Consider the following 13260-nt stretch of genomic DNA (forward strand, 5'->3'; position numbering starts at 1 on the left):
TTATGAGAGCCTTAACCCAATCTGTGCATTAATCTCCTAATAGGGATTAACCACCTGGTAACTGAAGGCAGGTAGGATAAGGCTAGAGGAGGTAGGTCACAGGGGTGTACCTTAGGGGTATACATTTTGTCCCTGGTGAGTGGAGTCTTTCTCCTTCATGGTATGATGTTCTATGCCTCTTCCCTCCATTACACCCTTCTGCCATGATGTTCTGCCTCACCTTGGACCCTGAGGATTGGAGTCAGCAGTCTATGGACTGAGACCTCTGAAACTGTGAGTCCCCAAATAAACATTTTCTCCCTAAAATTGTTCTTATCATGTCTTTTGCTCCCAGCAGTGCAAAGCTGACTAAAACAGTGACAAATGTGATTTGGTTATTATACATAGAGAAAAAGGAATAAGAAAGATGTAGACATAAAAGATTATTGCATAGATTAAAAAATATCCTTACAATTGCTGGTGACATTTGTTTCCAAAGAGCAATTCAATTTCTGATTTCTACATGGTTGGGCGGATTGTCTTTTATTGCTATTTCGCAATGGTCCACAGTTATCCTTTGTGCTGTAAAATCATTATTTAGTATTCTTAATGTGGTCTCTCTGCATCTCTTACACTCACTTTATTTTAGTTTTATACACAGCAGATGCTTAGCTTTCTCACACATAGCTCTTACATCTTTTAAGAACCATTAAGAACTTCACTTTTTTAAAAAAATAATTTTTGTGTGACTTGTTGAAGCTCATTGAATTTTGGAATCAGAAGGCTAAGAAAGCCCATCTTTCCCATTTACCTGCTTTTCAATCAGAAACAAATTATGTTGTCTCTGGATCTCTGTTTCTTCATCTATAAAATGGGAATCATAATTACACCTCCTTTACTTATCTCCACTGGCAACTAGTTTTCTGACTTTGGCGAATTATTTAATCTCTTGGTACCTCTATTTCTTCTTTTACAGAGTAAGGGTAATAATAACTAATTATTTTGTGAGACTACTTAAGGATTAAATGAGATAGTAAGAACATATCAAACGTGTAAAACAAGTATGTATTAAGTATTTCCAGAATGTCATATCTCATTATTGCTAAAAGGATCAAATGAGTTAGTCTGCATAGCTGAGACAGTGAAAAGAGCGCAGAGTCCAAAAAATTGGGGTTCAAATCATGCTCTGCCTTTTTGTGGCTGTGACATCTTATATAAGTTACTCCACCTCTTTGAGCCTTAGTTACTTGGATTATAAGGTCAAAATTATGAAGAATAGCTTGTGTAAAGATCAGAGTGTGTATTCAAACTATGGTGGGGTTTACGAGTATAACACGAAAGTAAATTGAAAAAAAAAATCACCACTCAAAGAACAAGGGAGTAATAATCAAAGAAGCTCCTGTCTCAGATCTTACCAGAAAAAGAAAGAAAAAAGCATATTCTAGAGAAACAGAAAAACAATAGTAATGAAATAGAACAAGTATACAACCTTAACAAAATATTTTAATGAATACATCGGAAAATTCACAAAATGAAGAGAAAGGTCATTGGAGTCACAGCTATAATCTTCTGCTTGGTAGGTTTGTCAAACAGCAACCATCTAAGATTTTCTTCTTAGAAACCAGACTTAGTCAATGACTGGCATTGAACATAATCATGACAAACACAATCACCATCCAGAACTAAAAAAGGGTTTTATATATATAGTATAAATAAATAAATAAATATATATATATATATATATATATATATAGTGTGTATAATGTATAGAAACTAAAGTATATGCATAATGTAGCTCCAAAAAATCAAAATGGTAACTTCTTATTGACCTATTTGACAAATTAGGCTCAGATGGAGAGTCTATTATGAGATATCCAGACCTGTATGATGTAATGAAGTTGATCAAAGTAGGGTCTCACTTTAGAGATGGCACATTGATTAGTCCCTGGATGGTACTTATGGCAACATGAGAGGCTTATATCATCATCACTGTTACTAGTGTTAAAACCAAATGCCCAGTACTCATTATCACATGACATTTTCTAAAACGATTTTCATAATTTAAGTACAGGAAGGAAAATAAACAAATGTATATTAAAGAATCAGAGTATGGAAAAGACCTTTGTACTAATGCACATGATATATATCTTATTCAGTGTTTTATATATATGAGAAAAAAATGAAGAAAGGTGTTTGAACTATTGAGTAAATGCAATCATCCCTCAGTATCGGTGGGGGGATTAGTTCCAAAATCCATAGATGTTCAAGTCTTTTATACAAAAGGGCATAACACTTGCATATAACCTAGCACATCTCCCGTGTACTTTGAACAATCTTTGGATTATTTATAAGTTGTAATACAATGCAAATGTTGTGTAAATAGCATGTAAATAGTTGTTTCCTGTGTTGCTTATGGATTAATGACAAGGAAAGATTTGTACATGCTCACTTCAGACACATTTTGTTTTGAATATGTTCAATCTACCATTAGTTGAATCTATGGATGAAGAACCACAGATATGGAGTGACGATTGTATATTCAACATGTATGGCTAGAGTATCAGTGATCTTAGACCTAACTTGCTCTAACAGTTGAAAACCATGTCATGCCTTCCTGGTTACCTTGGTTCCTGGTTCTGGAGTCAACCCCATTCATATAGATTGGAAGAATAAAACTCATGTTAAGTAGCAAATAGCACCACCAGTGTGTCAGACTGGCCATGGGTGGGCATATTCCTTGTTCACCAGTGCTGCTTCCACGTAATTCTACCTGTGTCTTCCTAACTCTGATTTTTAATTTTTCAAACCATGATAGCTAATTTTATGTGTCAACTTGGCTAGGCTACAGTATCCAGTATTTGGTTAAATACCAATCTAAATGTTGCTTTCTCTATTTCTTACATGAGATTTACATTTAAATCATAGACTTTGGCTAAAGCAGATTATCCTACATAGAGTAGGTGGGCCTCATCTAAGCAATTGAAAGCCTTAAAAGCAAAGACTAGAGCTCCTCCAAGAAGAGGGAATTCTGACCCCAGACTTTCAGACTTTCAGACCTGCACTTCCATATCAGTTCCTCCCTGGTCTCTAGCCTGCCAGCCTTCCCTCCAGATTCCAGGCTTGCCAGGCCCACAATTGCATGGATCAATTCCTCACAAACCTCAATATCATTCTCTCACACATATATATGAACATAAAGGCAGTGGGAAGATAATAGTACGAAAGGAGGTCAAAGTGGTAACCAGGGGGCATAGAAGGAAGGTATAGATAAAGGAGCAGCTTGTATAACTTGAAATGACTTTAGTTTTTTTCTCAGAGTGAGTTAGGAAGCCCTTGGACATTTTTGAGTAGGTGTGACATGATTTGACATGTTTTTAAAAATTCACTCTGCCAGCTGGTTGAGAATAAATCACGACTCAAAATCATTTAATTTCTCCATATTATTTGTAAAACCAGTAAGCTAGATTAGAGATCCTTTTAGGCTGTATTCAACTTTTAAGAAATCATAAAAATTTATGTGGAAAAGATATTTTTTAAATTCCTCATTTATTTAAATGATTTGTAACTGATGACAAATAATAAATCAATTTCTTGACAACATTGTTCTTTTAGAATAAATGCTTGGCAATACTTAATCCATTATGATCTAGGCTGCTCATCAAAGTGCCCTTCAGACTCTCAGCTTCCCCTAGTTGCTTTGGCCTCCCAGATATTTTCATATGTCCCCATGAAAACTTGGCTTGAAGAACTTCTGAAAGGAAAAATGGCAGGGATTCAGCAGATGCAAGATTTATTATGACTCAAATTTAGGCAAAACTAATCAAGTCTTGGCATGAGAAATTGAAGTACAATATACTGAGATGTGTTGTTTTTCTAATAACACTTAAAAAAGAAATTTGAATGCTACTAGCATAACCAGATCAAGCTACTTGAGATATTGAAAATTTTTCTGCATTTGATTGATTTTCAGTGCAAAAATAAGTCATGTGTATTAGTTAGGGCTCTCCAGATAAACAGAATCAATAAGGTAGGTAGGTAGATAGATGGATAGATAGATAGACAGACAAAGATGATATATGATAGATTTACTTTAAAAAATTGTCTCCTGTGTGGGCTGGTAAGTCTGAAATTTGTGGGGTAGGTCCTCAGTATAGCAATTCAGACAAGAGTTACTTTTACAGCCTTGAGTCCAAATTTCACAGGTTAGCAGAATGAAACTTGGAGGATTTTCATGGTGCTGAGATACTGATATTTCCTTCTTTGGGAAACCTTGGTCTTTGTTCCTAAAGCCTTCAACTGATTCGACAAGTCTCACTCACATTATGGAAGGTAATTTGCTTTATTCAAAGTCTACTAATTTAAATGTTAATTATATATTTTAAATACCTTCACAGAAACATCTACACTGTTCTTCAATCAAACAACTGGACAGCATAACCTAGTGAAGTTGACTTATAACATTAAATCATCTCATTATCTCAACCTTTAATTCAAAGCTCTTTCATATAGTAGGGTCCCAGTAAATGTTAAACCGAATAATATTAATTAATTAATCTTAATTCTCAAACAGCACAGATTATGCACTCATCTGAAATTCTATATGATATTCCAATTATATTTTCATTGTTCATCACTTTTCTCTTTTTGCTGGATATAAAAACCAGAGTCATAATTCAAACTTCTGTGATTAAATTTATTGCAATTCATGATAATAATTAGGTTTTTTGTTGTTTCTGTTTTCTATTGTGTTGTTGAGATACTGGGATTGAACCCAGGGCACTCTATTACTGAGCTATACTGCCAGCCCTCTTTATTTTGAGACAAGTTCTCACTAAGTTTCCCAGCTGGCCTCAAACTTGTGATCTCCCACTGCAGTCTCCCAAGTTACTGGCATTACAGGCATGTACTGCCACGTCCAGCTAATAATTCTTACTATGAATAAGGAAGCAAGAGAAATTTTTTTCTAATTCTTTCTCCATCCTTATGTTGCTAATTCTAAATTATACTTGAGAATTTTTAGGGTAAAATCCCTCAATTACACAGACAAAATGTTTGTGTATTCTTAAAATCTGTATGTTAAATCCTAAACTCCTTGTGAAAGTACTGGGAGGTGGAGCCTTTGGGAGGTAATTAGGCCTTGAAAGCAAAGCCCTCATTAATAGTATTAATTCTCTTATGAAAGGGACTCCAGAGATCATCCTTGCTGCCCCTCCCCTTCACTAGGAGAGGTTTCAGAAAAGACAGCTAACCATGAATTAGGAAGCAGGTCCTCACCAGACACTGAATCTGCCAGCATATTGATCTTATGCTTCTTGGCCTCCAGAACTATGAGAAATAAAGTGCTTATAAGCCACCCAGCTTAGGTTATTTTTTGTTATAGCAGCCTGAATAAACTAAGACATCCATTAAAGTGAACAGTGTTTTAAGCGAAGTTGGGTCTGAGATGTTAGATGTGAAAAATGTGCTCTTACAGGACTTGAAGCCCCTTTATCCTCACAGTTAGAACCACCAAGTTCCTACTTTCTTAGAAAAGTCTCTCCCTTAAGAAGTTTCTTTCCTCACATCTTAGAACCCACCATTGTTTTTCTTTGCTTCTATCAGCTCTGACACTGTGCCCAGTACTAGAAATCTCTCTTGCTTTAAAACTGAACTACCCACCTTGAAATCCATTCTAATTCAATGCTGATTATCTATTTTTGACCTAACTGGTTTCTCAGTCTTCCAAGATCAGAGCCCTGTCTTGCTCTTGGTAAATGTCTTGTCTTTTTAGGAACAGGGCACCTGTCTCTGGATTGAAGATAAATGACTAATATTCCAGTTACCTGGGTTTGCTACATACCTGGATCTCCAAGTCCCAACTGACAGGCCTCCTAGAAACAGTTAAGTGTTCTCTATACATCCATTGGAATATTTCTACCACCTCAGTCCTTCATGTGCCCTGCTCCACCTATGAGGATGGGTTTCTTTCCTTCCCCATCTCCACCCGAGTGTGGAGGTCTAGTTCTAGGCCCCATTTCTCCCAAAATACCTGCCCCTCAACAGAATTCACAAAGTTTTACTATCCTTGCATGAATGAGCCTGGGTTTTCTCCCCTGTAAAATTAGGAGACTGGACTAGAGATGACCCTCTCGGCTCTGACAGTCTTATAATTCTATAAATGCCTCTTCTACCTAATGGTCCTAGACAGCACCTCAGAGGAAATAAAATCATACCAGGTCCTGAGTAGATTATTTCTACTCCAACATTTCTGTGCTTAGCTCTCTTCTCTGATGATAAAATTCTCATCGTTCCTTCGAGTGATGTTCCTATTTCTTAGAGAGTGTTTTCCGTTAAATCCTATAGTTATTATCAGTTCACCCAACTTATTCCGGCCAGATCATTAAGGAATGTACTTAAGATATTTTTTTCTTCTGCATTTCTTATATAACATGAGTTGAACTCTAATGGAAAGCATTGCTAATCAACAACTTCCTGACCTTTAGGTGCTTGTCACTGTGTTTTCTGGCCAGGTCCCAAGCAGTCCTCTGGAACTAGGCATTCGTTGGTTAGGATATCATTGGGCTGGTACACTTCCTCCTCTCTTTTAGTAAGAATATTTTTACACAATGCATTTATTAGGAACTTTGTTCCCTGAGGCTTAAGTGTAAATAGAGGATTAAGAGCATAACTAATTTACATGAGATACAAAACATTCATGAAAGCATAACACATTACAAATGATACACTGAACAAAAATTAATATAGTTTTCCATTACATATCAGAGTAGGCAAATCCTCTTGTCATTTATTTTGCTTTAAAAAATCAAATTCATAATAGAATTTTTACTCACTGCGCTATTCTTTCTTGCTAATCAGAGAACTTCAGCAAAAACTGTTTTAGGAAACATGATATCTTTACCGCATGCATAAATTGAATCTTAAAAAATGATTAATGAGATTGTTTTCCTGCCCCAAACCGAATTAAATAAAAAGCATGATCAAACTACTTGGCTATACAGAAGTCAGTCATTAATATTGCTTAAAATTTTTAATAGGAAACAGCTGATTCAGGAAACATAGATATATGTGGCCTCTGTAGAGTTGAGTTTGTCTGTCTTGAACCAGTTCTGAAGTTATTCCAATAGCTCCAAGCAAAACAGTGACAGAGTAATTGGCATTAAACAAGATAAAGGATGTGTGTTCTTTGGCTATTATGTTAGCAACTAAGTACATTGAAATACTATCAGCCAAAAATATAATTTCCAAAAAGAACATTACCAATGCAATAAATGTTTGTGACCTTTAAGTCTTCTAAAGGTTTAGTGTGGTGGTAGGAAGAAAAATCAAACATTCTTACACAGACTTATCTTCCTCCTCAGGCAGGAATTGCCTTGGGGTAAGAGATCACCTCAGAGGGGCAGTGGGAAACTTCCCTGACCCCAAACCTCTCCAGGACCAGCTGAAATTCCACCCTGAAACTTCCACTAACAATCTGTTCAGTTATAAATACTCCAGGAGAGAGACCATATTTGGCTTCAAGATGGATTTGCTTGTAAAGTTCTTTCCCCAAGAATCATTACTAATGGAGGAAAGTTAAGGGTGAGAAGAACATGAACCTGTCAGAAGGCTGAAGTCAGAGGAAGAGAATGTAAGCAAAGCTGGGGAGAGGAGAGGGGGAGAGGAAAGGAACCACTGGTGGCGAAGACAAATTTTATGTACTTCATTGTTGTGTCCAGGATCCATTCTGAACTTAGAAATGCCTAAGTTTAAATTCAAAATGCATAATGCTATAACATGGGCTGAGAAAGAGAGGCGGGAAGAGATGGAGAGAAAGGGAGACAGGGAAGGAGGGAGGGACAGAAGGGAGAGAGAGAGAGAGAGAGAGAGAGAGAGAGAGAGAGGAGAGAGAGAGAGAGAGAGAATGCTTGATGAGATAAGAAAAGAATATATAGGTCACCCAGAATTCGGCTTTGATTTAAATTAAAGGCCACACAGATTTCTGCAGGAGCCTTCAGATATGCACGCTAGACTTTCTCGTAGGCAATTCTGTTGGTTCCTCTCCACATCTTGACCTTTTATTTCTAGAGTTCTCTGGCACTGATTTGCTTTATTTCTCCTCCTTCTCAAAATTCCCTTTGCTTGGTTTCTGTGATCCCAGGTTTTCTGCATCTCTTCCTTCTTACTAACTGGCCACTCCCTCTCAGTCTCCTCTTACCACTGATTCTTTTCCCTCTACCATTTCTTGCCCCTGAAAGACTGATGCTTTCTTCATATTTTCTAAGGGCAAATTCATCCTGTCTAGAAGTAATCACTGATGGCAGGAGTTTCCTACCTTGTGTTCATTTGCTCTTCTGGTGTATCAACTGCTTACTGGACTTCACTATCTGAATGTGCTGGCACAGTTAGTCTCCTCATTTTCTCTGTCTTTCCTCCCCACCTTGATTCTTCTCCCATATTTCCCAGCAGAGGGGAAACAGCTACCATCCAGGTATTCCACCTAGAAATCTGGAGTTGCAGATTCTGTCTTCCATAAAACTCTTGAGTGTGCGATCTGCTCAGTCTTCCACTGCTCTACACCTTGATTGGCCTTCGGACAGTACCATCCTCCTACTGGTCTCCAGATTTCCTCCCATTTCAGTCTCCTTTGTAGATGGAGTCCTCTGCTCAACATTCTTTTGAGGTCCCCATCTCCCGAATTGTACAAAAGAAAACTACATGTTATTAATCACCCTTCGTTATGTAGTTTCTGATTATATGTCAATTTCCTCTTTCCCCATCTGCCCCTTCATCCCCCACCTCTCTACCCCCCCCGCCTCCATTCTGAGAACACACCCTATTCTCCTTTCATATCTCCACTTGTTCCTCTGCCCAGAATGCTTTTCCATTACCCCTTGTATATTCCCTTCTTTACTGGCAATCACCTATTCATCCTTCATTTTTCCATTTTCCCTCTGTGAGGCTTTCTCTAATTCTCTCCCCTGTGCTCTGGTGTGTCTTATATGTATGAATTTTGTTTTAGTCAGCTTTTTCTCTGCTCTGATGAAAAGATCTGACCAGATCAATTTTAGGAAAGAAAGATTTATTTGAGGGCTCACAGTTTCAGAGGTCTGAAAGCCTGGTCCATTCCTCAGGGCTCGAGGTGAGGCCGAAGAGTGTGGTGAGGGAAGCAACTCATATCATGGTGATTAGGAAGTAGAGAGACTCCACTTACCAGATACAAAAATATACCTCATGGCCACACCCCCAATTCCCACCTCCTCCAGCCACACCCTACTACTTTAGTTGACACTCAGTTAATCCCTAAGGGGGATTAATTCACAGACTGGGTCACGATATAACCCAATTAGTTCTCCAAAACTTCGTGCACTGTCTCACCTGTGAGCTTTTGGGGGACGCCTCACATCCAAACATAACATACCTCTAGCATGGCAGTTTCCATATTTGTTTACTGAGCAGTTCCAGCACTTGAAACAATGATCAGTACTTAATGGGTGTTCGATAAATATTTGTTGCATGAATGTGTGTTGTGCATATATACTGATGTTTCCCACCATACAACTCCTTTGTATTTACAATAACTAGCCTGACAGAGTAGGACTTCCACTGCTAAGTGAATGAGACAGGTAATGTCTTTGACTTCTACAGTGTCTACAATCTTTAGCATATTTCGAATATTTAAAAATATGAAGTGAATTATTACACAATGTCAATAATATTCCAGCTAATTTTTAGAGAAGTGATGCTATTTTGGTGAACAATCAACTTAAGTAGATATATGTTAATGGAGAGAAGGCAATATTGATAATAACAAATGATGAATAGTACAGATAATATACTTTGAAGTTTTGAAGTTGGAAAGTGCTCTTTCTACTTAACACTTTAATATAATAGTGACTGATGGCCCAGAAATCCATAATGTATTAAACGCATCTTGAATGTGTACTGCAAAGATCTGGCTATCTGAGTTCTCTTATCTGGTCTGTGATCCTGACTTTGTACTAGACATTAATTTCATCACCTCAAATTGATGCTAAGGAACAGCTTAACTTCATAGACAACAGAATTGGAATTTTTCTGAAGCAAGATATTAGTTCATAGCTTGCTGAAGGAGGATGTTGATAAAAGCCTTTTCTGAGGGTTACTGATGAGTTAGAGAACGAATGTTCTACTTATTTTAATAGTCAATAAAATAAAGTGTCCAACTTATAGATCATATAAGGATAGTTGAAGTCATAAAAGGCCCATTTTATCTAGTATAGTGAAAATATTAAACACTGATAACAAAATGATAGAAAACTATGGCTTCAATACTAGAATATTTTTTAAAACCTCATTGAGCAATATCTTGAATATCAGTGCACAAGAATATGTGTGCTTTGTCCTGCAGTGAAGTCTATTGGCTCTTCCTAAGACCAAGTATCACTCCTTTTTACCTGGACTCCAAAGTTAGCAGATCTTTTTTGGCATTAATAATAGGACAAGTCTCTGTCTTCTCTTTCTCTCTCACTCCTCTGTATTAACACTAACATCTTTGCTTTTCATTTTTCCCCAGGGAGTTATTTCATTTTTTAGTTCCTTTATTCATTCATTCAATAAATGTTTATTGAGTGTCTATTGGCGACAGGCCTTCATAGGTGCTAAAGATTCAATAATGAACAAAACAGATAAATCCCTGTCTCTCTGGAACCTCTTCTATTTTTTCATCTTCATTCTTTATCAATGAAGATGGGAAAATCTGAGTCTGACTCTAATCTCCAGATTAGCAAATGCACCAGGCTGTAGGTTATAGATGGAATTTGGAATGCAAAGTACTTCTTTGTTCAGAGAGGGCCATGAATCAATTCTTAATATGGTCTTTTCCAAGTTAATAAGGGATGTCCATGAAGTGGCTTGCAGGAACAGGCCTGAAAGCTGTCTTAGGAGGCTCCTGGGGAAATCTTTATCCTAACAAGGGTAGACAAGAATGTGAGAAGGGATATCTTGAAAGACATCCCTTGCTGAAGGAAGATCATCATCCACTGAATAGGAAGGTGGGATAGAAGTGGAGAATAACAATTATGCACAGTAGGCAGCCTGGTTCCCTGCTTCTGCCTGAGAAGCAATGATGAAAGGGCAAAATGTCCAGAGGAATTTCATTCCCATAAGTCTTGGTCCCCAGAGTACTGAAGGTTAGAGCTGTTGGGAATCCAGTCCAGGAGCTGTCAGCACAGCTGCTCGGGGACTGTGCCCTTTCCTCTCATTCACAGGGCAGCTGAGGTAGCCTCCTTGGTCTCTACCTGCTAATTACCATGAACTGCCTTAAGTCATGCATTTTAAGGACTACAAGTATTTTATCAAATTTTGTATATATGAGTATTTATAAATTGGGGTTACCATCTCAAGAGTGTTTGGACTTAAGCAGAGCTAGTGACTACATTTAAGTCCCCTGGTTACTAGAACTAGCTGACAAATGTTCTAAAGTGCTTAACATTTTTTTTGTTACTTAATTCATCTTATTGAGTATGAAAATAAAATTTTCATGTTGAAATGCTTCTGATACTATTTCTTTCACATTCCCTGCTGTGCAAGGGAGGCCACAGACTACGGGAATCCAAAGGCTTAGACTGTTCTTTTCCATCACAGCTGGTACATATTCAAAATGCAAACCCGCCTGGGTATTTCCAAGGAGAATATTCTTTTCATGGTGAAGCTGGAGTAATCTATTCTTTAGTAGAAATGACCTCTGTTTTCATGGCCTAGTAACTGAGCAGTTTCATATGATTTGATGTATTCTTTGAGATCAGAAAAATCTGTCATAGATCTTCTCTGAAGATTAGAGCAATAAGCAACCTAGGGTTCTCTGATCTTCAAAGGAAACTATAAATAATGACTCCAAGGTCACTGGAAAAAAATTAGTAAAAGTGACAAAAAGCCAGACACTTATCTAATTGATACTTGCTGTTTTCCAAACTTTAAGGAAATAAAACTTTAAAAGCAAACTTTTCTTTAAAAACAAATTCTAAAACAGGTATATGTCTATTTAATTTAAACAGAGCACAAGGTAGTATTGGGTACTTCTGGAAATAAAAGAGAAAGTAACTGGATTTTATTTGAATTATGTGATACTAGAAATAAGGACTGTTTTGCTTATATGTCTATGTGTTTAATAGATTGCAGCTGCCATTTACTGAGTACCTATTAAGAGTCTAGTATTGTAAATGCATCACATACAACACAATAGAATGATTAAATGTGCATACTTAGAGTCAGACTTGCCTGAGTTTAAATGTTGGCCATTTACCATCTGTGTGATCTAGACAAAATTAATGAAACTCTGATCATTTGAAAAATAAGAATAACAATAGTATTCACATCATAGGATTATTTGAGGATTAAATGCATAGCATACCATAGGCACTCAATATATATCAACAATTATTGTTGTTTTACTTATGGCATAGCATCAAATGAGGCCTCACCCATCTCCCCTTTTTGTAGGATGGAATATGAGATAGGAGAAGTTAGGTTCTCCCAAAGGTCAAACGTGATCAAACGCAGACCTGTTAAACTCTTCAGATCGATTCCTTTATCCACTACAGTATACTATATAAAATGCCAAATACACTGTAGAACCTCAAATTCTTTTTGGATTTGGGCATACTATAAATAAGTTATATGCACCTGAAATCAACAATATTTCCCTAGAAAGAGTCATCACAGTTGCCAAACTAGAAAGAGCCATCACAGTTGCCAAACTCGTCGCTGAGGGCTCATGGAACTTGAGATAAGATTCCCTCCTATAAGCATTTCCAGTTCATATCCTCTATCTGTTACAAGAATGACTTAAACAAAAAGTGTGCATTTTGAAAACTGCAGTTAAACAACAACAGACTCTTGAGTATTGCTTTTTCACTACCAATTTCTGTAATGGATTCTCCCTTTCTTTTTTCTTGGTGGGGACAAGAGATAAGTTTTATTACTATTATAACTTCATGCATGCTCTATGGTCTGGTTTTACAGTTAAGAAGTTGAGTTTACGAGGGCAAAACTAAATCTATGTGGACTTGGACTATTTTAATTTAGAGTCAGAATTATGTCTTTGACTACTTGGTACAATGCTGGGTTTACTGTCAGAGCACAGAACATAATAAATAATAATCACAATAAATGTGCTAGAGAACTGGTATAGATGTTGCCTAGATTGATGGATCTCATTTATTACCCTATGTTATTCACTCCAATGGAAATTACGATTCACTTGTAAAGAAATCTCATCTATTTGACTACAATCTTTAAAAGAATTTTTCTTTCCCTTTCAGTTAT

This window comes from Sciurus carolinensis, chromosome 1 (genome assembly GCF_902686445.1).
Source record: "Sciurus carolinensis chromosome 1, mSciCar1.2, whole genome shotgun sequence".
NCBI classification, from domain to species: domain Eukaryota; kingdom Metazoa; phylum Chordata; class Mammalia; order Rodentia; family Sciuridae; genus Sciurus; species Sciurus carolinensis.